General features: G+C 37.7%; 1 protein-coding gene across 1 annotated transcript in view; it reads left to right on the forward strand.

Annotated features, from left to right (window-relative positions):
* Positions 1-19,265: 19,265 nt before the first annotated feature.
* The window catches only part of TDRD15 (tudor domain containing 15), a 38,246-nt gene continuing 30,022 nt past the window's right edge, over positions 19,266-27,489 (forward strand). Inside the window, exon 1 of the mRNA XM_032866921.1 lies at positions 19,266-19,311. The gene's annotated coding sequence lies outside the window, so the exon portion shown is untranslated. The remainder of the gene's footprint in view (positions 19,312-27,489) is intronic.

Here is a 27,489-nt window from a genome sequence, read left to right on the forward strand (position 1 = left end):
CAACAAATACGATTTCTTCACTCCAAAGTCCATCTATGTGTGCTCCCTGAAATAAAGAACAGAGCATTTCTGTCCGCTGGTCTCTAATCCCAGGAGCCTTGGCAGCAGAGGCAGGAGAGTTCCAAAAGGTCTTCTTATAGCTCTGGAGATAATGACCAGCTCAAACAAGCTGGCGCTGCACGGGGATACCCATGGACCTTATTGATCTCTCTCTCTCTCATTCCCCCTGCCCCCCTCAGGCTGACATAGTGTCTGTACTGACACAGGCAGTCCAGAAAAAAGAAACTGCGTCTTTTATAACTTTTACTTAAGTGGGAAAATGGAAAGATCATAACTGAAAGATCTGTTGAAAACATACTTCCTATCCAGACAATCCATTGTAATGTTGCAATTAAAAAGTTCTACTCGGAGCAAGAGAAAAAAAAAGAAAAAAGAAAAAGGACAAGATCTGGGATTAGGTTTAATGATCTGGAACACGCAAGGAACATAATAAAATTTCCGAGTCCATGTCGGGGATGTGGGTACGTGGTCTAAGACATACATTGGACTCTTCAATGGCTCTGTTACGCTGCCCCCACAATGCCGCCTCCCATGAAGACAGACAACAGGGAAGGTGCTTGAATTCTTTCAGGGCCTATGGCTGTCACTAAGCAATTTGTTTCTTTAACATCTCATATACAGATGGCTGAAATAACATGTAAATCTCACTTGGGTGACAGATTGGGGAAGTGCGGTTCAGATGTCCCATGAGACAATGTTTTTTGGAAAACATTAGACTTGAAGCCTATGTAATGACACCAAATCCACTCCAGTGCACAATTTTGTATAAGGCTTCCATTTTGGAGCCCAGCCCCAATACTAGTTGAATTCAGCGTTACATTACAATTTGACTTACTACAAGGTCTTGCGGCAGAGTCCAGGTATGGTAATCTTTGAATTACCTAATTACCAGTCAAGCAATTAGAATTACTGATTACCAACTGAATTACCAGTTGGCCTATGGAATACCAGAAAATTAAACACTATCTACCAGGGATGAGAAAGTATGCCCACTTAGAAACTCTGTTGAGGCGTACCTTGAAAACTGAAAACCATACGAATGCCAACAATGTCTTCGTTCTTGCGATGTTCACTGTCTTGTGATGAAAGAAGATTAAAAAATAATAACCTTAAATAATTTAAAGTGAATTAAGGGTATATCCAGGGCATTGTCAAAACACAGAAGAGGGACACGCTTATCCAGCCAGGTGATGAAGGCCAGGGAAGGTTGCCACTCTATCTAGTTATAAGAAATTCAAGGTACAATTAATGCAGCATGTCTTGAAGATGGCACTTTTCCTCCAAACAACTCAGACTTTTCCCAGAACCATTCCAAAGGACTTAGCTTTTCTCATAAATGCTCTATGTATTTGTTCAACTACATCCTCAGTGAATGGAAGAGAGGTCAGAACTATGTCACTGCGTTGTAACCTGAGGTCTCCTGCCTTGTCTACTGAATGAGTTACTGAATCAGTATTCCTCTCTACACATTTTTCCTTTAAAAGGCTGTTCTTTTCTGCCGTGGAATCTGAGCCCCTACTTCTCTATATATCATTCTTCACAGATCTCTATCTAACCACTTAGACAAACAGTTTAATTTCCTTCAACATGATTTCTTCTGGACAATAAAAACAAAATTGCCATAGATAGACCTTTTTTTTGCTTGTTTGTTTACATTATGAAAAATTTTACCTCCCTTGTACTTGCTGTTTTTCTTCCTCATCTTCTGCACACTCCCCGGAGGTCTCCTGAAGGGTCCACGCTCAGGCTGCATAGGCCTGGCAGTTATCTTCAGTACCAGGTCTCACTTCATAATGGAAAACCTGGAAATGTTTTCATTTCCTTTAAAGTTATCTGAGTCAGAGCTGAAAGGCAGAGAACGGGCTCTATCTGGGGTTGCTTGGTTCTAAAAGTGAATGTCCTCTTCTAATTGCTTGACAGAACTATTTATTTTCCATGACTTAGCAATTTATGTCCAGGACAGGGTCTGACTGACCGGACTTGTGACAAAATTAGATTAGAAAATCTCTTAATCCTTTTATCTTTTCTCATTGGCAATGTTCATGAGTCCATTATTCCTATGGACTAGAGAGGAAGGCAGGAATTACAAGGATGGGCCCATTGAATTGCAGGCTCGGGTTATGCAGAATATCCTTTGAATGGATTCCTTGTCCTACAATGGTTCTCGTAGAGTGGAAGGATTTGTTGTTGAGTAAGGGCTGGGCTTAAAATTCTTTAGCCCGAGTTTGGATGCAATGCAAGGTCACTTCAATTATCTTGGAAATGAGAGTGCTAGTAACCAGTGAAGAGACTATTTTGGAATAAGATAATGGCATTACCCAAAGCTGCTTCCAGTTTGATAATAAATATTATCCACCAAATGATATTATCATACAGATTTTCTTGTTAGATTTGCTTATAGAGTGAAATACACCAACAGAGGTTTTAACAGCTCTGTTGAGATACAATGTTCATACCATACAATTCATCCTATTAAAGTGTATAATTCAACAGATTTAGTGTAATCACAGAATTGTATAGCCATCACCACAATTTAATTTTAGAACATTTCCATCACACTAAAAAGAAACCCCATAACCATTAGCTATAATCAACCAATGTCCTCATTTCACCCCAGTCCTAGACAACTGCTTAACTACTTTCTGTCTTTATTGATTTGCCTATTACAGATCTTTCGTATCAATGGAATCATATAGTATGTGGTCTTCTGTGACTGGCTTATTTAATTTAGCATAACGTTTTTAAGGTTCATCCTGTTGTAGAATATATTAGGGCTTCATTCCTTGTTATTGCTGATTAATATTCCATTGATAGATATACATTTGTTTATTCATTCATCAGTTGTTAGACATTGGGATTATTTCCCCTTTTTGGCTATTATGAATAATGCAGCTATACAGTCTTATTTACAAAAGCCAATACCTGGAAACAATCTAACTGTCCATGGATGGATGAATTGGTAATGAAGATGTGAGATATCTATATCTATATATATATATATATGTGGTAATCTATATATATGTATAGATATAGATATAGATATCTATATCTATATATGTGGTAATCTATATATATGTATAGATATAGATATCTATATCTATATATGTGATAATCTATATATATGTGGTAATCTATATATATAGTAATACCATATAAATTAATATATATGGTAATTAGCCATAATAAAGGAAAATCCTGCCATTTGCAACATCATGGATGACCTTCAAGATGTTACGCTAAGAAAAATAAGCCAGGGAAAGATAAATACTGTATGATCTCATATGTATATGGAATCTGCAAAACAAACAAAGGAAAAGAGATCAGATGTGTTCGTTACCAGAGGTGGAGGGGGGATTGGATGAAGGCGGTCAAAAGGTATAAACTTTCAGTTTTAAGATAAATAAGTATTGTGGATGGAATGTACAACATGACAACTATGATTAATACTAATGTATGGTGTATATGGAAGTTGTTAGAATAAATGCTAAGAGTTCCCATCACAAGGAAAACAAACTTATTTTTCTTTTTCTCTATTTTTTCTATTTATATGAGATAATTAAACTTATTGTGACAATCATTTCACCTTTTATGTAAGACAAATCATTGTACCATATACCTTAAATTTATAAAGTGCTGTATGTCAGTTATACATCAGTAAAACTGGAAAAAACAATGCAGCTATGAACATTCATGTTCCAGTGTTTGCATGGACATATGTCTTCATCTTTCTTGAGTATACATCTAGAAATAGAATTGCTATACCAGATGGTAACTCTATGTTTAACCTGCTAAGAATTGATAAAAAACAGATAGCAATGGGATTTTTTTTTCTAAGAAAATGTTAGGGACTGAAAATAAAAAGAGGTCAAGATTGGGACTGAAGGGGGCTATTGACAGCCCCCTTTCTAATTCATACAAGAGAGTAGGTAGGTTTTCTATTTTTGTAAATTATTTCTACGTTGCATGTCTCAGAAGCACGTAGAGAAGACATTGTATAGATTTCACTGCCTAGAGTCAGATTTGAATCTTGTAAAACTGTGTTGTCCAATATGATAACAATTAGTTATATATGTGGCTTTTACAATTAAATTAGTTAAAATAAAATAGCATTTAAAATTCAAGTCCATTGTTGTACTGGCCACATTTCAAGAGCTCAGTAACCACATGTGGCTTGTGGCTACCATGTTGGGCATTTCCCTCATTGCAGAAAGTTCCATCTGACAGGGTTGTTCTAAAGCAGTGGTTTCCACCAACTGTGTAAGAAGGTTCCCCTTTTTCCACATCCTCTCCAACATTCGTTGTTTCCTGCCTTGTTAATCTTTGCCATTCTAACTGGTGTAAGGTGGTATCTCAATGAGATTTTGATTTGAATCTCCCTGATGGCTAATGATGATGAACACTTTTTCATGCGCCTGTTAGCCATTTGTGTGTCTTTATTGGAGAAGTGTCTGTTCATGTCTTCTGCCCATTTTTTGACTTGATGATCAGTTTTTTTGGTGTTGAGTTTGAGGAGTTCTTTATAGATCTTGGATATCAGCCCCTTGTCTCTAGTGTCCTTTGTAAATATGTTCTCCCATTCCGTGGGTTGCCTCTTTCTTTTGTTGACTGTTTCCTTTCCTGTGCAGAAGCTTTTAATCTTGATAAAGTCCCAAAAGTTCATTTTCGCTTTTGTTTCCCTTGCCTTTAAAGACATGTCTTGAAAGAAGTTCCTGTGGCCGATGTCGGAGAGGTTATTCCCTATGTTCTCCTCTAGGATTCTGATGGATTCCTGTCTCACATTGAGGTCTTTTATCCATTTTGAGTTTATCTTTGTGCACAGTGTAAGAGAATGGTAGAGTTTCATTCTTCTATACATAGCTGTCCAATTTTCCCAACACCCTTTATTGAAGAGACTGTCTTTTTTCCACTGTCTATTTTTTCCTGCTTTGTTGAAGATTATTTGATCATAGAGTTGAGGGTTCATATCAGGGCTCTCTACTCTGTTCCATTGGTCTATATATTTGTTTTTGTGCCAGTACCATACTGTCTTGGTGATCACAGCTTTGTAGTAAAGCTTAAAATCAGTCAATGTGATGCCCCCAGCTTTGTTTTTCTTTTTCAACCTTTCCTTGGTGATTTGGGGTTTTTCTGGTTCCATACAAATTTTAGGATTATTTGTTCCAGCACTAATGATGTATTGTCTGTTGACTAACATAACACAATAAAAATTTAAAAAAAATAATAAAGCAGTGATTCTTAAATAGATGGTGATTTCAGCTCCCAGGGAAATCTAGCAATGTCTGGTGACATTTTGTTTTTCTTACAATTTGTGGAAGGGAGGGTGCTACTGGTATCTACTGGGTAGAGGCCAGGGATGATGCTGAACATCTTATGATGCACAGGACAGCATCCACAACAACTAACTATCCAAAAAAGTCAGCAGTGCCTACGTTGAGAAACTGTGTCCTGCACAATGTTGTCCAAACCTAGCTAGCCCTTTCAAAGAGTCACCTGTTAGGCTTTTGAAAAATCCTTGTGTATGAGCCCTACCCCTGAGATTCTGATTAAAGCTGTATAAAGAGAATCCTGGGATCTGTGTTTTTCAAGAGCTTTCCAAGTGATTCTTCTGATCGGCCAGATCCACGAAATATTGTGTGAAAGTAGACTGACTCTCAGCTCTTAATTCAGATGAAAATCACCTGGTAAGCATTAGCAGTACTCACAGAATAGATTAATGGCTCCAAGGCCATTACCCCTCCTGTTTAATTTCTTTAATTACCTATCTCTCAATTAATGGGGTCATTAAGCACTTAAGACTTGCCTTAATTTCCTTCCTTTAAAAAAAAAACAACTTTCATTCTGTGTAAACCCAGTTTGCAAATGATTACATCTTGTTAATTATTGTACACTTTCTGTTTACAAACAGAACAAATGACCTAGAAAATGTCTGGCAGCTGTCTTTGTTTGCTGGTGTTTAATGGGAAATGGCTGAGCAGACAGGCACACTGACCCTATTGGTGGTCTGGCACAGATCATTGCCCAGTGCTCCGGTACCAACTAACTAAATACGTGGAGGTGGGATTTCATTTTCAAGGGTCTGGAGTTGTGTATATTAAGGTTAATATAATTCTGCTTAACTTAGGAGATTATAAAATGAATTAATTTTAGCTTTAAGACTTTTTTCTATTTTCTATCATTCTGTAATAAATGACTAAAAGGCAACAGTCCTTACTCTCTTTTTTTAAAAAAAAACATTTTATTTATTTGTCAGAGAGCAAGCGAGCACAGGCAGGAAGAGGCAGAAGCAGACTCCCTGTCGAGAAAGGAGCCCTATGTGGGACTCGATCCCAGGACACTAGCATCATGACCTGAGCTGAAGGCAACCACTTAACTGACTGAGCCACTCAGGCATCCCAGAAAATAATCCTTTCTTTTCAACCTAAAAGGTAGTAATGAAACATGAGACCTAAACACATGTATCTGTAAGAATGAATGTTAAATATTCTAAGAGGGTACAAATTTGAAAGGAAGATATCCTTTTGGCTGGAGAGAATTGGGAGGTTTTCATGGAAGTAGCTCCAGCTTTGGCTTTCCCTTCACCCATTCGATATGTTTGCTGGTTCCCATCTTCTAGGTCCACCATATTAGGAGTCAGGGATAAGTGGGCACAATCCCCTTATTAATGGAATTTCATTTCCTGGAGGCTAATTAGTCAACCAGCAATTATTTATTGTGTGTCTACTGAGCCAAGCCTACAGACGGGTAATAATGATTCCAAGTGATCAGTGTTAAGATAGGGGAAGAATATGGTAGAGTTCCTTACAGGCTAGATTTTTATTGCACTGAATCCTCCTTTCTAAGCACAGACATATCTCTGACCTCACTTGCAAGGCTAGTATCACAGGGCGCTCACTAACCCTCAGTGATAATTTAATCATGCAGCTGTATCTGCTGACTTGCTGCCATTATCTATCTGGTGGATCACTAGGGTTGACTGGCATCCTTCAAGGGATACTACAGAAGTGTCATTAAGAAACCAGTGACCTGATTCTCTGTTCATCCCTCTGAGGAAGTTTTCTGAGAGAACTAATAGGTATTGACTCTTGTTTGTAAATCTGTGTCAATTGTGAAATTCTTCAGGAATATGATTACCCTATACTGCACTTTGGGGGGCCAAGTGGATAGTGTGGCTAGCTTTATTCCATTTTAAAGTGATGTTAAATTGTAAAACATTTTAAATATATCAAAAGAATAGAAAATAATATAACAGATACCTATATGTACTTCCCATAATGCCAAAAAGATCATAATAGTTTGCCCCCCCCTTTTGTTTTTGCATTCAGTTCTGTCTCTGTTGTTTTCTCTGGGACATAAATGAAATAAAACATTAAAGATATAGCTCAAGTTCCCCTGGTACCCCACCACCCATTCCTTCAGACTTTCTTCATGCCAGAGGAAACCAGTATCTTAAAGCTGATAAATGAGCATTCTAATTCTCATGTATTAAACGAGAATTTAAAATCTTAACGTGTAAGCATGCATAAACAATATATACTATTGTTTGCTTAGTGTTTACACAAATGTACAATATCGGACATAGACTTCTGCAGTTTATTTTAATTCAAAATTGTATTTTCAAGATATTTAGATATATGTAGATTCAGTTCATTCATTTTCACTGCTGGAGAGGAATCAATCCATTTCACCTTACCGGTAGTTCAGGTCTTTTTCCCCTATAACATTCTTTTTAAAGAAATAATTAACATATAATGTATTATTTGCCCCAGGGGTGCAGGTCCGTGAATCATCAGGCTTACACATTTCACAGCACTCATCATAGCACATACCCTCCCCAATGTCCATAACCCAGCCACCTATCCCTACATTGATAGATATTTTAAATGTTAAACCAACTTTGCATTCCCAAGGTAAATCCCATGTAGCGTTTTCCCTTTATGTATTTCTGGACTTGCTATGCTAATGTTTTGTTAAGGATATTTTGCATTCATTTTTATGAAAGATTTTGGTTTGTAGTTGTTTTCTATTAGCTTTATCTGGTTTTGGTACTAGGGTAATGTTTACCTCAAAAACCAAATTGTGGGGGTGCCTGGGTGGATCAGTTGGTTAAGTGACTGCCTTCGGCTCAGGTCGTGATCCTGGAGTCTCAGGATTGAGTCCTACATCGGGAATCCCTGCTCTGCAGGGAGTCTGCTTCTCCAGCTGACCTCTCTCCTCTCATGCTCTCTCTCTCTCTCATTCTCTCTCTCTCTCTCAAATAAATAAATAAAATCTAAAAAAAAAAAAAAAAACAAATCGTGAAGCATATTGTCCCCTTCATGTTTTTGGAAAGATTTTACATAAGCCTGGTCTTATTTCTTAACTAAAATGTTGGTATCATCTACCACTGGAGACTTCTGGAACTAGACTTTTCTTTTGGGGTAAATTTCCGTCTACAAATGCAACTTATTTAAATGGCCTGGGGCTAGCCAGCCTGTCACTTTCTCTTGAGTGACCTTTGTTGTTTTGTCTTTCAAAGAATTTGTTGATTTCATCTAAATGGCATAAACTCCTCATAATATTCTTTTATTTTAAAATACGTCGTATCTGTAGTGTTGTCCTCTCTATCCTTTTTTATTTGTGTCTTCCTTCTTTTATGTTTGATCAGTCTGACTGTTCAAGAGTCAGATTTGATCTGAGTTTTGTCACTTTTATTGTTCTTTGGTTTTATTTCACTGATTGTTCTTTGTTATTTATTTTCTATTTTATTGACTTCTCTGATGTTTATTATTTCCTTCCTAATGCCTATGAGTTTAATTCACTTAATTCACATTTTTATGATCTTAAAGTAAAATTTCATAACATTAAATTGAGAGCATTTAATAATATAAATTCCCCTTAAAGCATTACTGCTGCAGTGACTCATATACTTTGATAAGCTACTTTGTAATTTTCATTTAATTCAACGTATTTTCTAATTTCCCCTGTAATTTCTTCTTTAGCCCTCCATTATTTAGAAATGTGTGTTTAATTTCCAAATACTTAGAGATTCCCCAAATATCTGTTTGTTGATTTCTAATTTAGTTCTACTCTGGTCATAACATTTATTCTTTTAAATTTATAGAGCCTTATTTTGTGGTCCAGAATATGGCTTATGTTGGCAAAGTTTTGTGTGCACTTGAAAAGATGATGCATTCCGCTGTTGCTAGGTGGAATTTTTATTAAATGGCAAATAGGTCAAGTTGATTGAGGATAATGGTCAGCTGTTATACCTTTACCAATTTTCTTTTCACTTTGTCTATTACTGTTAAAATCTCCAGCTAAAATTATGGATTTGTCCATTTGTCCCTTCACCTCCAATAGTTTTTGCTTCAGATATTTTGAAACTCTGTTATTTACATACACGCCGAAGAATGTTATGTCCTCTTAATAAACTGACCTTTATATATATCATTATGCAATTACCTTCTTTGTCATTAGGATTGTTCCTTGCTCTGAAATCTGGTTCCTCTCATATTCCTATGCCACCCTAGCTTTCTTTTGATTGTGTAGGCATAATACATATTTTTCTGTCATCATAATCAAGTCCACACTTTGCTTTTAACCTGTGTTTTTATGTTTGGGGGGAGTTTCTCTTAGACAACATATAATTGACTCTTGCTTTCTTATCCAATCTGACAACCTGTGCATTTAACTGAAATGTTTAGAACATTTATACTCAGCATGTTTATCAGTATGGCTAGGTTTATATCCACCATTTGCTGTTTGTTTCTTATGTTCCATATCTTTTGTTTTTCTCCCTATTTTCCTGTTTCTTTCTTCTATTTTCCTACTGATCTCAATTAGAATTTTCATGATGTAGTGATTAATTGCGAAAACATCTCTCATCTTTATGTCTTCCTGAATCACGCACTTTGCAAAATGACTCTGAAGATCAGGCCATCATATGGAAGTGTTTATTTCTCTCCCCTTGAAACTCAGCTGTGCTTGTGATTCACAAGGTATATGTATTTTATTCTTTCAGTTTCAATCTTTGTATATGGTGCTCCTTTGGTATGTGTTTTTAAGTCTCATATAACTGGATTTTATGGTATTTTATTCTTTAATATTGTCTATAGTTACAGTCTGTAACTTTACATTTCAAATAAATAAACCTATTTGTACTTCTATTTTCTTACTTTGTCTGAAGCTAATCAATATTATAGTCTCATGCCAAATAAGATGATTCTTTTAATTGATTTTAACTTCATTCTTATCTATGCCTCTCCTTTTCTAAATCATGTTGACATTGTCAACAATTTTAATTTTACATAATCATTAAATTTGTCAAACACATTTCTACTTTTATTTTAAGGAACACTCAATTACATATTATTTCACAGGTGTATCATCAGTCATTATTTAAATTTATGCTAATTATTCAATTAGAGACCATTCTTTTCTTTCTCATTTTAATCCTTCTGATATCAGGAATTTTGGTGGCTAAAGTGAATCAAATCACAAGGCCAGCGAGTATTTAAGGGGAGGAGAAATAAATTCCTCCACTCAGTAATAAGATCTGCAGTCATTTTGCATTTAATTCTTCTGTTATCTACCCACCTTCAATTCATTAAGAAACACGTACTGAGTACCTATGTGGAATACAGTGTTAGGTGCAGGAGATGTCAGCTGTGGGTGAGATAGATACGATCCTGGTTCTTACCTAACCTACATTAGGTCTGTAGTCCATGTCACAAGGTCCTGTTAATTTGATGTTCTACATAATCTTGAATCTGACCCCTCTTCTCTATATTTCCTGCCTCTGCTCTAATTCAAGCCCTTATCATGTCTCTCATCTCTTACTGTGAAAACCCACTTTCCCCATGAATCCATTTCCCACAAAACATGGTGATTTGATTTCATCACTCCTTAAACTTAGTTCCAGGGTGAGGTTGAAACTCTCTAGAATACCATGCTCTGTCCTCTGTAATCAAGTCCCTGCTACCCCTAGGTTGGATCTTTGAATAAGTTTCTCAATTTACTCTTGTTTGCCACTGACCTGATTTTAGTTCTCTATGCATTTCATGCTATGTTTCTCTTTTTTTGCCCTGGTCTATATTATTCTGACATACCTCCATGGTCTCTGTCTCTGCCACACCAAATCCTCCGCATCCTTCAAAGCTTACTTCAATGCCACCTCCTGAAGTGTAGAAGAAGGGGCAGAGTTGGCATTTCAGGAAACATTAAAAAGGTCTTGAAAGCGATGAGGACGAAGCTGACTGCTAGACTGAGGAAAGGCTAAGTGGAAAGGAAAAGATACTGGGGCCATGATGGCAGGATGAAGCCTCGGCCTTGAAACAGGAACGGGACAGAGAGCCCCTAAGGAAGACAGGTAAAAGAAGATTGTGTGCTTGTATGGGAAGTTTTAGCCTTCTAGCTGTCCAGGAGGAGGCCATGATGAGCCAGGGTGGTTTCTAGGAAATGGGAGCAGATATAGGGATGAAACAATGTCCATTTACAATTGTCCCATGTACCATATCTTGTGATATATACACCACATATTTGGAAAACGTTTCAACAATATCATTTTTAACAGCCGTGTAGTAATCAGTTATATGACCCGAATCCCTTATTGATGGATCTTTACATCATTTTCTAGTTTATGTTATTTTAAGCAATGCTGTACTGAATGTCCCTGGAGCTAAATCTCTGCTCTCGACCACAGTAATCTCCTCAAATGAAATGACAGGGGGTAGGAGAGAGCTTGTGGGAAAGGGGAATGCTAGAAAAAAAGATATTCACCATGGTGTTTCAAGTTGTCCCCAATGAACACTTCAACTGCAAGTATATAGCATTGAATGAGCACTTCAGCGGCTCCCGCATGGCCTCATTAACACTGGGTATTGTTTGAGAAAAAAGAAAAAGGGTCAGGTTTAATTGTATCTTTGACATGTTCTTTTAGAAGTGACAGAATGACCATAGATGTGAGTGAGGTCATCACTAAGTTCATGCTGCCTCCTGGTGGCATCTAGAAAAAACCAGACAACACCCAAACCCAGTCGAACTGAACTATCTGAACAAGTCATCACTGTTAAATAAATTGGGGTAAAAGTAAGAGAAAGTGGGTAGCAGAAACATAGAAAAAATGGACTTGACTCTAGGATACTGAAGGAAAAGGAAACAGAAAAAATGGACTTGACTCTAAGATATTGAAGGAAAAGGAAACATAGGAAAAATGGACTTGACTCTAGGATACTGAAGGAAAAGGAAACATAGAAAAAATGGACTTGACTCTAGGATACTGAAGGAAAAGGAAACATAGGAAAAATGGACTTGACTCTAGGATACTGAAGGAAAAGGAAACTGGTGGAAAAGATTCTTACCCACAAATATTTCACATGGTATGAGTGCATGATGCAATCAGAGATGATTGGCTAAAATGGATGATAGAAAAAGAAAACGTTTAAATAGCTAGTTCTCAGGAGGGATTATGTGCAGCTTCCTTGAAGGGGAGATGGGAGCTACTATGTTTTATGTATTTAACATCTGTTTCTTCCATAAGACGGTGATGACAATAAAGATCGAAGACATTGAGAGACTTGCCCAGTGCCATACTCTTCTAGAGTTACTGTATCTCTTAACAGTAGTTATCTACGCTGGGTCTTAGATTGGTTTGGTAAAGCAGTCCAAGCAGGGTCATTTTTCCTTTTGTATTGTTCCTGTGTGCAAGACACCATGCCCCTATTAGAGATGAGGGAGGAAAGGAGAAGGGAGAGCTGTAAATGCAGATGACACAGATGTGGCCCTAAAAGGGCTTGGCTAATCTACTTCTGTTTCTAGAGTTCCATCCTCTGCTCTGAGCACGTGTTCTGGCTAATCACATCCACTCCTGGAATTGCAAATACCGCCTGCATCTGGTGCATTTGCCCATTAAATCTTTCACGCGATGTTCACTGAGGAAAAGCAACATGCTCAGCAATGTGTTTGCTTCTGGACGAATTGATGTTGTAGGATACACAGACATTAAATAGTTACATGAATGAATATATGTTTACATAGTATGATAAGCAAAGGAAGAAGTCCAGGTTGCTATGAGAAACTAAAACTTGGTGTTTGTGGTTCTTAAACCTTATTGCTCTTGCATTCTTAATGCTCTCATATCTACAATGATTGAGAACTTGGCTAGATTCTTCAAACTTCTTCTTCTTTTTGTTGTTGGTGCCAAAATTGGGGGCAGTTGACTTGAAAAAAATTTCCTTCCCAGCCTTCAGAATTGTCTACATTCTGAATTTCTGGGCAGTTTAGCAAAAAGGCCTTATCATAAATTACCAAATTATATATGTAATTCTTTCATTTAGCTGTGACTTAGCAGATATAAATTAGAAAATATATTGTTAATTTCCACATTCCTTTTCAAAGCTTTTTTCTTCTTGTTCATTGAGGTATAACATATATGAAGGGTACTCATCTTAAGTATGCAGATCAATGAACTTCTAACATGAAGATACTTTGGTAATATTTATCATTACTTATTTGATAACATTTATTTTTTATAATGTGTTAGTTTCTATAAAACCCTAGAGTTGAAGATTTGGTGAAGTTAATATGTGAAAAGTTCCCACATATAGCCAAATCGTTTAGCCCAATCTGATTAATTTTCCAACAGCACAAGTCTGACTTAAGTTTTCATTTCAAATCAACATATTAATAAACATCACTATGATAACCATCTTATTTTGTAATTCTAATTCTAAGATAGATTGCTAAATAAGGAAAAGATTCTTGACATGAGTTTGTAGCCTGGTTGAAATAAAGCATCTCTGCTTTAAAAGTTCTTACATTTTTGGGTTGGGTTTGCTCCAATAGAACTCTCTCTTGGGAACACTGTATTTTTAAAAAATGTCAAAGAGACGAAAGAAAAATATGAAAGTTGTTCTTAATATTAGCTAGGGTTGTCAGATAAAATACAGGATGCAGAGTTAAGTTTGAATTTCAGAGACCAATAATTTTTCAGTGTTTTAGTATATCTGGTAATCCATATACTGAAAAAAATTTTGTTAGTGGAAATTCAAATGAAACTAGGTTTCTGTGTTTTTACTTGCTTAATCTGGCAACTCTACTCTTTATTTGACTCCATGTTATGTCTAATTATTAACAACCGAACAGGCACCAAAACACTCCATTTCTAATGCTTTGTCTTTCAGAAAAAATTGAATAATACAGAGAAAGCACAACTAAAAGTTTCGCTGATGTTAATATTTTGAACTGCTATTTGTTTGGTGTTTGAGGGGAATTTATATGCCAGGGCCAGACCAAGCACAATGGTAAATAAAGGTAATATAGACATACCTTTATTTTATAAAGTGATGAAAGGGAAGGAGAAAAGAAGAACTATCTGCTTCAGGCTTGTAGGTAGCTTGTTTCTCAGGCAGATCAGTATTAGGGAAGACTACACATAAAAGGTGAGGATCTGGGGGCGCCTCTGCCTTTGGCTCAGGTCATGATCTCAGGGTCCTGGGATTGAGCCCTGCATGGGGCTCTCAGCTCAGTGGGGAGCCTGCTTCCCCCCACCTCTCTCTATCTGCCTCTCTGCCTACTTGTGATCTCCCTCTCTGTCAAATAAATAAATAAAATCTTAAAAAAAAAAAAGGTAAGGCTCTGGAGATTGAATCCTTTAAAATTATTATGCCAGTGCCCTTTTGGAAGTCTTTGGGTATTTTTTTGGACGTAATTAATTAATTAATTAATTTGACTGAGAGAAATAGAGAGAGAGAGAGCACACACGCAGGGGGAGAGGCAGGCAGAGGGAAAAGCAGGCTCCCCGTTGAGCAGAGAGCCGGATGCAGGGCTCAATCCCAGGACCCTGGGATCATGACCTGAGCTGAAGGCAGATATGTTTAACCAGCTGAACCACCCAGGTGCCCCTCTTTGGGTGTTTTTCTAAGTGCAGGGTAATCCAGTTTGATGACTACTGACCCAGACTCTAGGGAAGTCTTCTTAGAGGAAATGGCATTTAAACTGGGAAATGAAGGATGAGTAGGAGCAAGTTAAATACAAGGGGCAGATGATCTGTCAGATATTCACAGAAATTCCTCCCAGCAGATAAGTTAGAAGGGAGGTGACAATTGAAGTTAATATGCCCCCAGGTCTTTGTATTGTTTATTAGGAGGGTAAAGACATTGATTAACTTCAGAATTCCTTCCATTAAATAAGTGTTACAAATTGTAGGGTGATCTCGAAGAGATGGTAACAGAGTGAATAACTTCCCAAGTGGCCGGTGGGGGTGAAGTAGAGAAGGAGAAGGTAATTTTTTTTTTTTTCAATCAGTCTCAAAGAAAACAATAATGGAGAAACCTAGAAAATGTATCAAAATCTTAACACCTAAAATGGTAGGAATGAATCTCAAAAATTAGAAATCACAAGGTCAATAGACCAAAGGTAAAAAGAACCTACTACGTCTGAATAAACAAACATTAAACAAACAAAAAATGAGCAAACATTGAGCTACATCTTATTTACAAGAGACATTTATAAAGACACAGAAGGTTAATAGAAAAAGAACAGAAAAAGATAAACAAAGGCAAATACCGCCTAAATGAAAGCTGGCATGGCTAAATCAATACCACGCAAAATAGACTTTAAGACAAAAACTTTTTTTGGACTTGAAGAAGATTATTACAAATTGATTAAATAAGCAAACTCATCAAAAGAAGCTTAAACTTTTTTTTTTTTTAAAGATTTTATTTATTTATTTGACAGAGAGAGATCACAAGTAGATGGAGAGGCAGGCAGAGAGAGAGAGAGGAGGAAGCAGGCTCCCCACTGAGCAGAGAGCCTGATGCGGGACTCGATCCCAGGACCTTGAGATCATGACCTGAGCCGAAGGCAGCGGCTTAACCCACTGAGCCACCCAGGCACCCAAGAAGCTTAAACTTTTATATACTTTATAAAATATAGTCAAAATATAGAAAGAAAAAATTGGCAGATTTACAAGAAGCTGACAAAAATCACTTTCTGTACCTGATACTTGGAAAAAATTAACAACTTGTTGTCATGGATAGATGTTTACAAAAAGACCAGGGGCGCCTGGGTGGCTCAGTGGGTTAGGGCCTCTGCCTTCAGCTTGGGTCGTGGTCTCAGGATCCTAGGATCAAGACCCGAGTCGGGCTCTCTGCTGGGTGGGGAGCCTGCTTCCCCCTGCTCCCCCCCCCCCCTGCCTGCCTACTTGTGATCTCTGTCAAATAAATAAATAAAATCTTAAAAAAAAAAAAAAAGACCAGACACTAGGCAATGAGGCAAGTGTCAAGAAATTTGAAGTGATCAGTATTATACAGACCATATTCTCTGACCACAATGCAATTACTACAAGTTATAAATGAATAGAAAGAAGACAACAATATACTTCACATATCTGGAAATAAAAATGATCTTTGGCCCACAGATTACAAAATAAATCTCAATAGGAATTAGAAAAATTTAAAACTGAATTATAATGAAATAAGCCATAAAAACTTAAGGGATACAACTAAAGCAATTGTTAAAGGAAAATTATATAGTTTAAGTACTTTTTTTTTTTTTTAAGGAAATGAGAGGTTAAAAATAAAGACAGTAGAGACGCCTGGGTGGCTCAGTCAGTTAAGCATTGGACTCAATTTGAGCTCAGGTCCTGATCTCAGGGTCATGAGTTCAGGCCCTGAGTACACGTGATGCCTTCTTAAATAAATAAATAAATAAAGACAGTAAATATTCAATGCAAGAGGCTATGATAAATAATAAAACAAACTCAAAGAAATTTTTTAAAAGGAAAGGATACAGATATAGAAAAGATAAATGAACTAGAGAACAATTAGAATAAGAAAAACCAGTAAAGAAGATTAATCAGATCTGTCAAGAAAATGTGAGAAGATATAAATAAACAAATACAGAATAAAGGAGGAAATGGTCACAGACACAGATTTTTACTTTATTATTCCTTTTTCTATCTCTTTTTAAAAGTTTTTATTTTAATGCCAGTTAGCATAGGGTTATATTAGTTTCAGGTGTACAATATAGTGACTCAACACTTCCATACATCACCCTGCCCTCATCACAAGTTCACTCCTTAATTCCTGTCACCTATTTAACCCATACCCCCTCACCTCCCCTCTGGTAACCATCAGTTCTTTATAGTTAAGAGTCTGTTTCTTGGTTTGACTCTCTTTTTTCCCTCACTTGTTTGCTTTGTTTCTTAAATTCCACATAGGAGTGAAATTATATGGTATTTGTTTTTTTCTGACTGACTTATTTCACTTAATACTCTAGCTCCAGCCATGTCATTGCAAATGGCAAGATTTCATTCATTTTTTTTATGTGATATCTCATTTTTAAAATTAACATATAATGTACTATCTGCCCAAGGGGTACAGGTCTGTGGATCATCAGTCTTAAAACACAATTCACAGCACTCACCATAGCACATACCCTCCCCGATGTTCATAACTCAGCCACCCTGTCCCTACCCCCACCCCAGCAACCCTCAGTTTGTTTCCTGAGATTAAGAGTCTCTTATGGTTTGTCTCACTCCGGATCCCACCTTGTTTCATTTTTTCCCTCCCTACCCCCCAAAACCCCCCACCCCCCCTTTCAAATGGCTCAATAATATCCACATCTTATTTATCCATTCATCAATCAATGGACACTGAGGCTACTTTCACATCTCAGCTATTTAAATAATGCTGCTATAAACATAAGGGTACATGTATCTCTTCAAATTAGGGCTTTTGTATTCTTTAGGTAAATAACCCAGTAGTGCTTTAACTTTTGAGGAACCTCCATATTGTTTTCCAGAGTGGCTGCACCAGTTTACATTCCCACCAGCAGTGCAAGATCATTTCTTTTTCTTCACATCCTTGGCAACACCTGTTGTTTCTTGTGTTGTTGATTTAACCATTCTGACAGGTGTGAAGTGATAACCTCATTATAGTTTTGATTTACATTTTCCTGATATAAGGGATGATGGGCTGTTTTTCATGTGTCTGTTGGCCAGATGTATGTCTTTGGAGAAATGATAGACACAAAAAGATTTTAAAATAATATGCTTGTGGGGAGCTGGGGTGGCTCAGTGGGTTAAAGCATCTGCCTTTGGCTCAGGTCACGATCCCAGGGTCCTGGGATGGAGCCCTGCATGGGGCTCTCTGCTCAGCAGGGAGCCTGCCCCTCCCCAACTACTTGTGATCTCTGCCTGTCAAATAAATAAATAAAATCTTAAAAAAAATAAAATAATATGCTTGTATTATTAAGACTACACATTAATAAATTAGAAAACCTAGGGAAATGGATAAATTGATAGAAAAAATAAAATGACAAAATTCATTCAAGGGATTGAAAACTTGACTAGATCTGCATGAAAGAAATTATAAGGAAATCAAAGATTTTGTCTTCCTCCAAATACCTATATCTAGATGACTTTACAGCTCAGTTCCTATTCTTTCAAGGAACTGTTAATTATTGTGTAATAGAAAATGCTACAGAATATAGAAAAATAGTGAGAGTTGTGCAACTCATTTTATGCAGCTAGAATAATTTTCTAAATTAAGGTTTTCTTTTTCTTTTGAAATAATTTCAAATTTGCAGAAAAGGTACAAGAGTAGAAAGAACACGTCACTGCCAATAATTTGAAAGTATATTGCTGACATCATACCCAACACCCCCAATACTTTAGTGTTTATTTACTACAAGCAAGGACTTTTCCCTGCATAACACCAATACATTTATTAAGATCAGGAAATTAACATCGTAAGTTACTAGTATCTAACCGGAGATCCAATTCAAGTCTCTCCAAAACAGAAAAACAGAATTAAATGCAATAATATATCTAAGTATGTAATTAACAGGTGCTCAATAACTGACCATTACTTTAACTAATTTGTAAATTCATTAGGGGTTCCTGGGTTTCTATCTTGGGCGGCCACACGGTGGGTAAAGTCTGTCAGGTTGTACTTGTGGAGCTTGGAGCTCACATTGGGCTTTGCCCTCCGGGGGCCCCACGCAGCCTCCGCCCTCGCCCCAGGGCAGGAGGAACTGTGCCCACCCGTGAACCTCCAGGGCAGGAGGAACTGTGCCCACCCGTGAACCTCCCACTCCCCGCAAAGCCGCCAAGCTCTGCGCATGCACCCTGGGGCATAAAAGGCGGGGGTGGGGCTGGGGGTGGGGCTGGGGGTGGGGGAAGCGAGGAACCAAGTCTTAAGTTTGCTGCCATCTTGAGCGCTGATACTCTTCTAAAGGCTTCGGGAAGAACGGCCTGGCCAGCGCTTCTCGGTAAGTCTGTATTTTCTGTCAGCCTGCTCTGGGCTGTATTGTTTTCTGTCCCCCACTTCCCCCCACCTTTGTCCCTTGAACCGTCGTGGCTTCGGTCCCAGAGGAGAGGGCACCAGCCCTCTGCCCCTTGTGGGGGCATCCGCGCAGCCCGGCTGTCCTCTGTGCCCGCTAACGGCGTCGTGGGTACCAGTAGTCCTGCCCCCAGTAGCATCGTTTTCAGGGAGCATATGGCTCAGGGTCGCCTCTGGGAAGGCTGACACTATGGCCAGGTGTTTTACTTGTGGGGCTGGAAAGACACAGACGACGCAAGCGCTCTTCTGAGGGAACTTATTTTTGTTGAGTCACGTAACTGTTGTGATACTTTAATACACCTTCAGAAGTAACTTTTTGCCTTTCGGAATTCTGAAGAAATGGAACCGCTTTGCGGCGTGTCCCCTAAACTGGAAGGCCAGGTTAACCCCTCGTCTCCGCTTCCACGCGGCCCCTTCTTGACACCGTCAGCCGTGTGCATACAGCCACATGTTTATGGACGCGTGTGGGGTGTCCTGTTCGTTTTCTCCACGCCTTACTCTGACCCCTTCCCTGCCCCCCAACGCTACGGGGTTCCTGAGACCTATTCATCAGAGCCAATGAAAGTAGATTCATTGTTGTTTTTTTGTTTTTTTGTTTTTTGTTTTGTTTTGCTTGTTTTTGTGATTGAAAGAATAAAAGAGGTCTTCTGTAACCTGCTCCACCATTAGTATATATTTAGGTAGTGTGCTAGGTGTCTTCTATAGCTTTACTGAACTATAATTGAGGAAAAACGAATTGCAGGTAAAGTGTGCAATTCGATGACATTTGAAACCTACACACAGAAATCACCGTGATCAAGATAAAAAACCTACCCCATCACACCCAAAAGTTTGTTGTGGTCCCTCCCCAGGCAACACTGATCCACACTCTGTTCGCTGTAGATTAGTGTGCATTTTCTAGAATTTCATATAAATGAAACACAGTATACATTCTCCTAGCTTTCACTCAGTAATTATTTTGGGATTCATCTGTGTTGTGTGTGTGTCAATATGTTGTCCCTTTTATTGTGTGTGTGTGTGTGTGTGTGTGTGCGCGCGCGCGTAGAAAGCATCTTTTTAACAATTTACATTAGCCAACATATAGCACATCATTAGTTTCAGATGTAGAGTACTTTGTCCCTTTTTTATTGCTGATCACTTTCTATTTATGACCTACAATCATTATGTGGTTCCAACTCAGTAAGAGACAAACTGTTGTGACTCAGATTTGAGTATTTTGTAGTCCTTTTCTCAAGAGTGAGTGAAGCAAGCTTGACATTTCAAGGAAAAATGTCAGTATTTATTGATGACAAAATTCACACTTTAAAGCCAAAATTATAAAGTCGGAAAACTTGTGCCTATCACTGCAGGCTTTAGAGCTTCCCAATACTTAAGTTGTCTGAGGTTGGTTGTTATATTTGATTTTTGAGATGTTTGGGTAATGCAGCAGGTCGGTTTAAGGAAGTTCTGCATAATTCTGAACCAATATTTTCAAGCAGATCAATGTAGTACCTTTAAAATCGTTCAGATTTAAAAATTCCATTCAAAGCTCAAGATGAAAGGATTTTAAGGTCCGAATACAAAAAATTCACTTATAGGGCTTAGTATTTCCATATTGTAAATAATGTCTAAGAAACCACCTCTCATTGAGTGTTTATAACTATCAGACAGTATCTTCAGTTCTATGAAAATGCTATTAAAATGCTACTCTTCTCTAATTATATGTGTGTGGCCAGATTTTATTCAGATACTTTACCCCCAAAAAGCCTATCAACACATTGTAGGGGCAGCTCAGAGAATCCAGCTATTTTCTGTTAAGCAGACATTGGGATTTGCAAAAATTGTAAAACCATGTTCCTCTTCTCACTATTTTTTTGGTTTTGAAAAATATCTTTAATGAAAACATTTAATGAATTATGATTTTAAAATATTTTAAAAATGTTTTTCTAATATGGTAAACATTGACAGAAGCTACATAAACAGTCTTTGGTTGTCTGTCTTGGCTTGGGCTGCTCTGACAAAATGCCTTACACTGAATGGCCCATAATCAACAAATTTATTTTGCAAAATCCTGCGTGGTGGGAAGTCCAAGATCAACGTGTTAGCAGATCTGGTGAGAGCCTACTTCCTGGCTTATAGATCATAGATGTCTGTGTTCTCCTGGTATCCCTGTATGGCAGAGTAGAAGTTCTCTTGTGATTCCTGTGTGGGTACTAATCTCATTCCCGAGGGCTCCATCCTCATGCTCTCATTTAATCCTAAAGAACCTCCCAAATCCCCACCTTCTAATACCAGCACATTGGGAGATAGTTTCAATGTATGACTTTGGAGGGGCACAAAAATAGCCCATAACAAGATCCTTATTAATTTTTTCAGAGCACAAGGGTCCTAAGACCAGATATTTAAGAACCACTGGTTTAATAGAAATTTTTTTGTGTGTTGGAGCAAGAGAGGTTGGGGAGGGGTCCAGAGACTACCAAATTAGGAGAAGGTTGCAGTTTAAATTGAATGGTCCGGGAATGCTTCAGCTAAACAGAAACCTCTGACAAAAACTTGAAGGCTGTAAGGAAGCAAACTGTACCTGAAGGGCTATAGGCCCCAAACCCAGATCCAAAACCCAGATGTTCAAGGAATAGAAAGCACTGTAGCTGTGGCATAATGAGGATAGTAGGAATAAGGTAACAGAAAAAATGTGTGTGTGGTGGTGGTAGGAGTCCTAGTGGTAATGGTTAGATCCTGTAGGACTTCCTAAACCACTGCAATGGCTTTAGTTTTCACTCTGAGTAATTAGGAGCTACTGATGTTTTTGTAGTGTATGCTGTGTCTTCTATTTTAAAAAGGTCCTTAGGGTTAGAATAGTCATGGAATGGTGGGGTTAAGGATAGAAGCAGGAAGACAAGAGTCTCATGTTATAGAAGACAGAGGAAGGTGGTTTGGGTCAGGGATGTATCAGCAGAGATGGAAGAAAGCATCAGAATTTTTATGTGCTGAGGATAAACCCAGTAGGATTTCCTGGTGGATTGTGTGTAGGATACAAAAAAGTGGAGTCAGGTATGATTGAAGATACTTGGCTTGAACAAATCTTGTATATGGTAGATCATACTGATTTTAATTTTGTTCTAGCTTCATTTCTTTTCCCTACATATATATTTTTAAATTTCTTTTCAGCGTAACAGAATTCATTGTTTATGCATCACACCCAGTGCTCCATGCAATACGTGCCCTCCATGATACCCACCACCTGGCTCCCCCATCCTCCCACCTGCCCCCCGCCCCTTCAAAACCCTCAGATTGTTTTTCAGAGTCCATAGTCTCTCCCTATATTCTTATACACTTTTTTGTAGCCTCTTCCCATCTCTTGAAAGCTTTCTTTAGCAAAAATATTTCCTCTTTAAATCATAAACGATGAATTCTGGAATACTGAAAAGAAATTAAAATAAAAATTAAATATCTTTTAGATAGTTAAAAAAATTAGTTCTTTTTTCTGCCTGGTATTTTTGTTTTCAGCAAAACAGTGTTTCTTAGCCTTCACCTATTGACATTGTGGTCTGGATGAAAGAACAAAAGTTGTTGTTGGGACGGGCAGGCTTTTCTGTACACTCTGTGATATTTAGCAACATCTCTGGCCTCTACCCGCTGCATGCCAGTAGCTACTCTTGCCACTCACCCTGGCCCAGTTATGACAAGCAAATATATCTGTAGATATTGCCAGATGTTCCCTATGGGACAAGAAGGCCCTTGGATGAGGAATGTTAAATGGAAGCTCTGGGTTTAAAATATGCAGATTAAAAAATAAACCATTGTATTTTGTTGAATTGGTGTCCTAAAAGACCTGAATCTAGAAATCAACTGAATAGAGAAGAAAAGAGAAGGCAAACCAGGGCACCCACAGATGCTTAATTTGATCAGTCTTTTGGAACATGGTAACCTTGCCAGGGTATCTACTAGTCAGCTTTATAAGAACTGTGTTAAATTTTGGAAAAAGGGAGAATTCATAAATGGATTCTATTCTGTAAGGTGCTTTCCCCATTTTTGTTCATAGGTCCATTTTGGATTTGTATTTTCCACTTTTAGTGCTTGTCCATAATTATGTGGTTTAGTTGAAAGAGCAGTGTGAAACAGTGGGAGTAAGTACATAGAGAACTGGACTGAATAAAACCTAAATTCAAGCTCTTTAATCTTTTATCTTCAGTTCTTTGATCTGAAAAGTAACAGTCTTATTGTGGACATCAGTTAAACTAATGTACTGAAAGCCTCTTTAAAAACAGTAGTGTTGGGGTGCCTGTGGGTGGCTCAGTGGGTTAAAGCCTCTGCCTTCAGCTCAGGTCATGATCCCCGGGTCCTGGGATCGAGCCCCGCATCGAGCCCCGCATCGGGCTCTGTGCTCAGCAGGGAGGCTGCTTCCTCCTCTCTCTCTCTCTCTGCCTGCCTCTCTGCCTACTTGTGATCTCTGTTAGTCAAATAAATAAATAAAAAATCTTAAAGAAAAAAAAACAGTAGTGTTATAAGGAGCTGTTCATATAAGGAAGGACATTTACACTTCTATGAGAGAACTTAAAACTTTAAAATTTAAAGTCACATATATGGATCAACTACATTTCTATTGTATCCCACTGGTCTAGACGTACTAGATGTGAACTCATGGACAGTTGCCAAAAAGGTAAGAGAGACCTATGTTCTATGTATATTCTATAGAATCAGGGAATTTTAGTGTGGGAAGGGCTTTCTGTATCTATTCTTAGAGTGGCCATAGTTAAATGCTAACCTTAGGAAAGCTGTGATGCTGTGAATTTTTATTTAAATTTAATTCAGAAGTTTGAAATTTTGATTTGAATTTAATCTTAAAAGTCTTTTTTAACATTCAAGTAGGATAAATTTAAAAGAAGAGATAAGTACTAATTATTGTCCTCAGATTTATTGATTATTAAGTTGTGGTTTTATCTTTATTTGAATCTGTATTTGATCATTTAAAATTATGGAACTATTACATATGTCTGAGCCTAATTTTCTTTCTACTACTACTATTATACTATCCAACACAGTAATAAGAAAAATTTTATGTTGAAGACTGTGTTAATCAGAATAGTCTTGTATTCTCATTTACTCATTTTATAATTAAATTCTATCAATTTATGAAATTATTAGAATACCACCTTGAATCCCAATTTATAGAGGTTTTATGTTTTCTATTTCTGCATCTTCTGTTAGGTTAAGAAGGACTCTTGCTGCTATTGTTGCCAAAAAAAGTTCAAGAAACTCTAGTTCAACCATCTCATTTTACAAATTTAGAATCTGATTGTAAGAAACCATTCCCCAAATCTCATACAATTGAATCTCCAGTAAAACTCCTTTCCTCATGTCTTAATCTTGTGTATGCAAAGTGCTTCCATAAATATGGTAATAGTCTAAAGAATAGAATATTGAATAAAAGTTGTTTGATCTAGAATATCTTGATTTTAAATTAGGTCTTTAAATGTCCATTGTATAAAACCACTGTTTAAGAACATGTTTGGTTTTTTGTTTTAATTTTTTCTAGTTAACATAGTGTAATACTGGTTTCAGCAGTAGAATTTAGTGATTCATCACTTACATATAATACTCAGTGCTCAACACAGCCATGCCCATCACTCATTTAACCCATTCCCCTGCCTACCTCCCCTACAGAAACTGTTTTCTTTCTTTTCTTTTCTTTTTTTTAATTTCTTTTCAGCGTAACAATTCATTGTTTTTGTACCACACCCAGTGCTCCATGCAATATGTGCCCTCCTTAATACCCACCACCTGGCTTCCCCAACCTCCCAACCCCCATCCCTTCAAAACCCTCAGGTTTTCAGAGTCCATAGTCTCTCATGGTTCACCTCCCCTTCCAATTTCCCTCAACTCCCTTCTCCTTTCCATCTTCCTATGTCCTCCATGGTATTTGTTATGCTCCACAAATAAGTGAAACCATATGATAATTGACTCTCTCTGCTTTGACTTATTTCACTCAGCATAATCTCTTCCAGTCCCATCCATGTTGATACAAAAATTGGGTATTCATCCTTTCTGGTGGAGGCATAATACTCCATAGTGTATATGGACCACATCTTCCTTATCCATTCGTCCATTGAAGGGCATCTTTGTTCTTTCCACAGTTTGGCGACCGTGGCCATTGCTGCTATAAACATTGGGGTACAGATGGCCCTTCTTTTCACTACATCTGTATCTTTGGGGTAAATACCCAGTAGTGCAACTGCAGTTTGTTTTCTATAATTAAAATTCTCTTATAGTTTGTCTCCCTCTTTGTTTTTCTTATTTTTCCCCTCCCTTCTCTTATGTTTATCTGTTTCGTTTCTTAAATTTCACATGAGGGAAATCATATGGTATCTGTCTTTCTGACCTTTCACTTAGCGTTATGTAAGTTGTTGAAAATGGTAAGATTTCATTCTTTTTGATGGCTGAGTAACAGTCCATTGTGTATATATACATACAAAATCACCTCTTTATCCATGTATCAGTTGATGGACATTTGGGGCTCTTTGCATACTTTGGCTATTGTTGATAATGCTGCTATAAACATTGGGGTGCATGTGTCCCTTTGAATCGGTATTTTTGTATCCTTGAGATAAATACCTAGTAGTCCAATTGCTGGGTCATGGGGTAGCTCTATTTTAACTTTTTGAGGAATTTCCATACTGTTTCCCAGAGTGGCTGTACCAGTTTGCATTCTCACCAACATGTTAAGAGGGTTCCCTTTTCTCCGCATCCTTGCCAACATCTGTTTCTTGTGTTGTTAATTTTAGCCATTCTGACAGGTATGAAGTAGTATTTTATTGTGGTTTTGATTTCTATTTCCCTGATGAATGATGTTGAGCATCTTTTCATGTACCTGTTAGCCATCTGTAGGTCTCTGGGAAAAATATCTATTCATGTCTTTTGCCCGTTTCTTAAATTACCTGGTTTTTTGGGGGTTTTGTTTGATAAATTCTTTATAGCTTTTGGATACTAACACTTCATCAGGTATGTCCTTTGCAAATGTCTCCTACCATTCTGAAGGTTGCCTTTTAGTTTTGTTGTTTCCTTACTGTACAGAAGCTTTTTATCTTGAAGTCCCAATAGTTTTTTTTCGGTTTTCCTTGCCTCAGGCGATGTGTATAGTAAGATGTTGCTATGACTGTTCATGTCAGAGACTGCTGCCTGTGTTCTCCAGGATTTGATCATTTCCTCTCTCAAATTTAAGTCTTCCATTTTTGTGTGTAGTGTAAGAAAGTGGTCCGGTTTCATTCTTCTATGTGCTGCCATTCGTTTTTCCCGATACCATTTGTTGAAGAGACTGTCTTTTCTATTAGATATTCTTTCTTGATTTGTTGAAGATTATTTGATCATGTTTGGTCTTAAATGCCCTAATCTTCCCCCCCCCCCCTCAATTCTCTCTGAATTGTTATAGTTTGAGCTTCAAAAATACAAGGGTAGGAACTTTATCCATGGCATTGGGAACTTTCTTCATGATCCTATTAAGAATTGAAGAGGCAGGGGAAGGAAGCTGATTGACACCCACAGAATAGGTTATTCTGTCTGCCGATCAAGAGTCTTTTCCAGGGCCTGGCTGGCTCCATCAGTTGGGCGTCCTGCTCTTGATTTTGGCTCAGGTCATGATATCAGTGTTGTGAGTTCAGGCTCAGCATGGAGATTTGAGATTCTCTCTTCCTCTTCCTCTCCCTCTGCTTCTCCATTCCTCAAAAAAACAAACAGAAACAAACAAAAAAACCCCAAAACTTAGTGGGGACTTGGCGGCCATCACACAGGACTTAAAAACTTATGTGTTGATTCTTAGGGGCTCATCCCCATTACTCTTCTTCAGATTTATTTTTAGTAAATCCCACAGTCTTTCCCCATCAGAATTACTAATCATCCTGCAGCATAAGGTATTGTCCATTAATGGAATAGATTCTTAACACCAATAATTTCTTCCAGCAAAGTAGATGTACTGTACTGTCAACTGTGACTATTTCATTTTGTTTCTCAAGCAAGGCTCTCCAGTACTTCAGCAATATATTTCTAGGTGTTACTGGCATTAGGTGAGCGCATATGCAAACCAGGCTCAGACTTTTTTTTCTCCCTCCTGCTGTGAAATGCCACATGAGGCCAT

Source organism: Lontra canadensis, unplaced genomic scaffold (assembly GCF_010015895.1).
Source record: "Lontra canadensis isolate GAN:19392208 unplaced genomic scaffold, GSC_riverotter_1.0 scaffold32, whole genome shotgun sequence".
In the NCBI taxonomy this organism is placed as follows: domain Eukaryota; kingdom Metazoa; phylum Chordata; class Mammalia; order Carnivora; family Mustelidae; genus Lontra; species Lontra canadensis.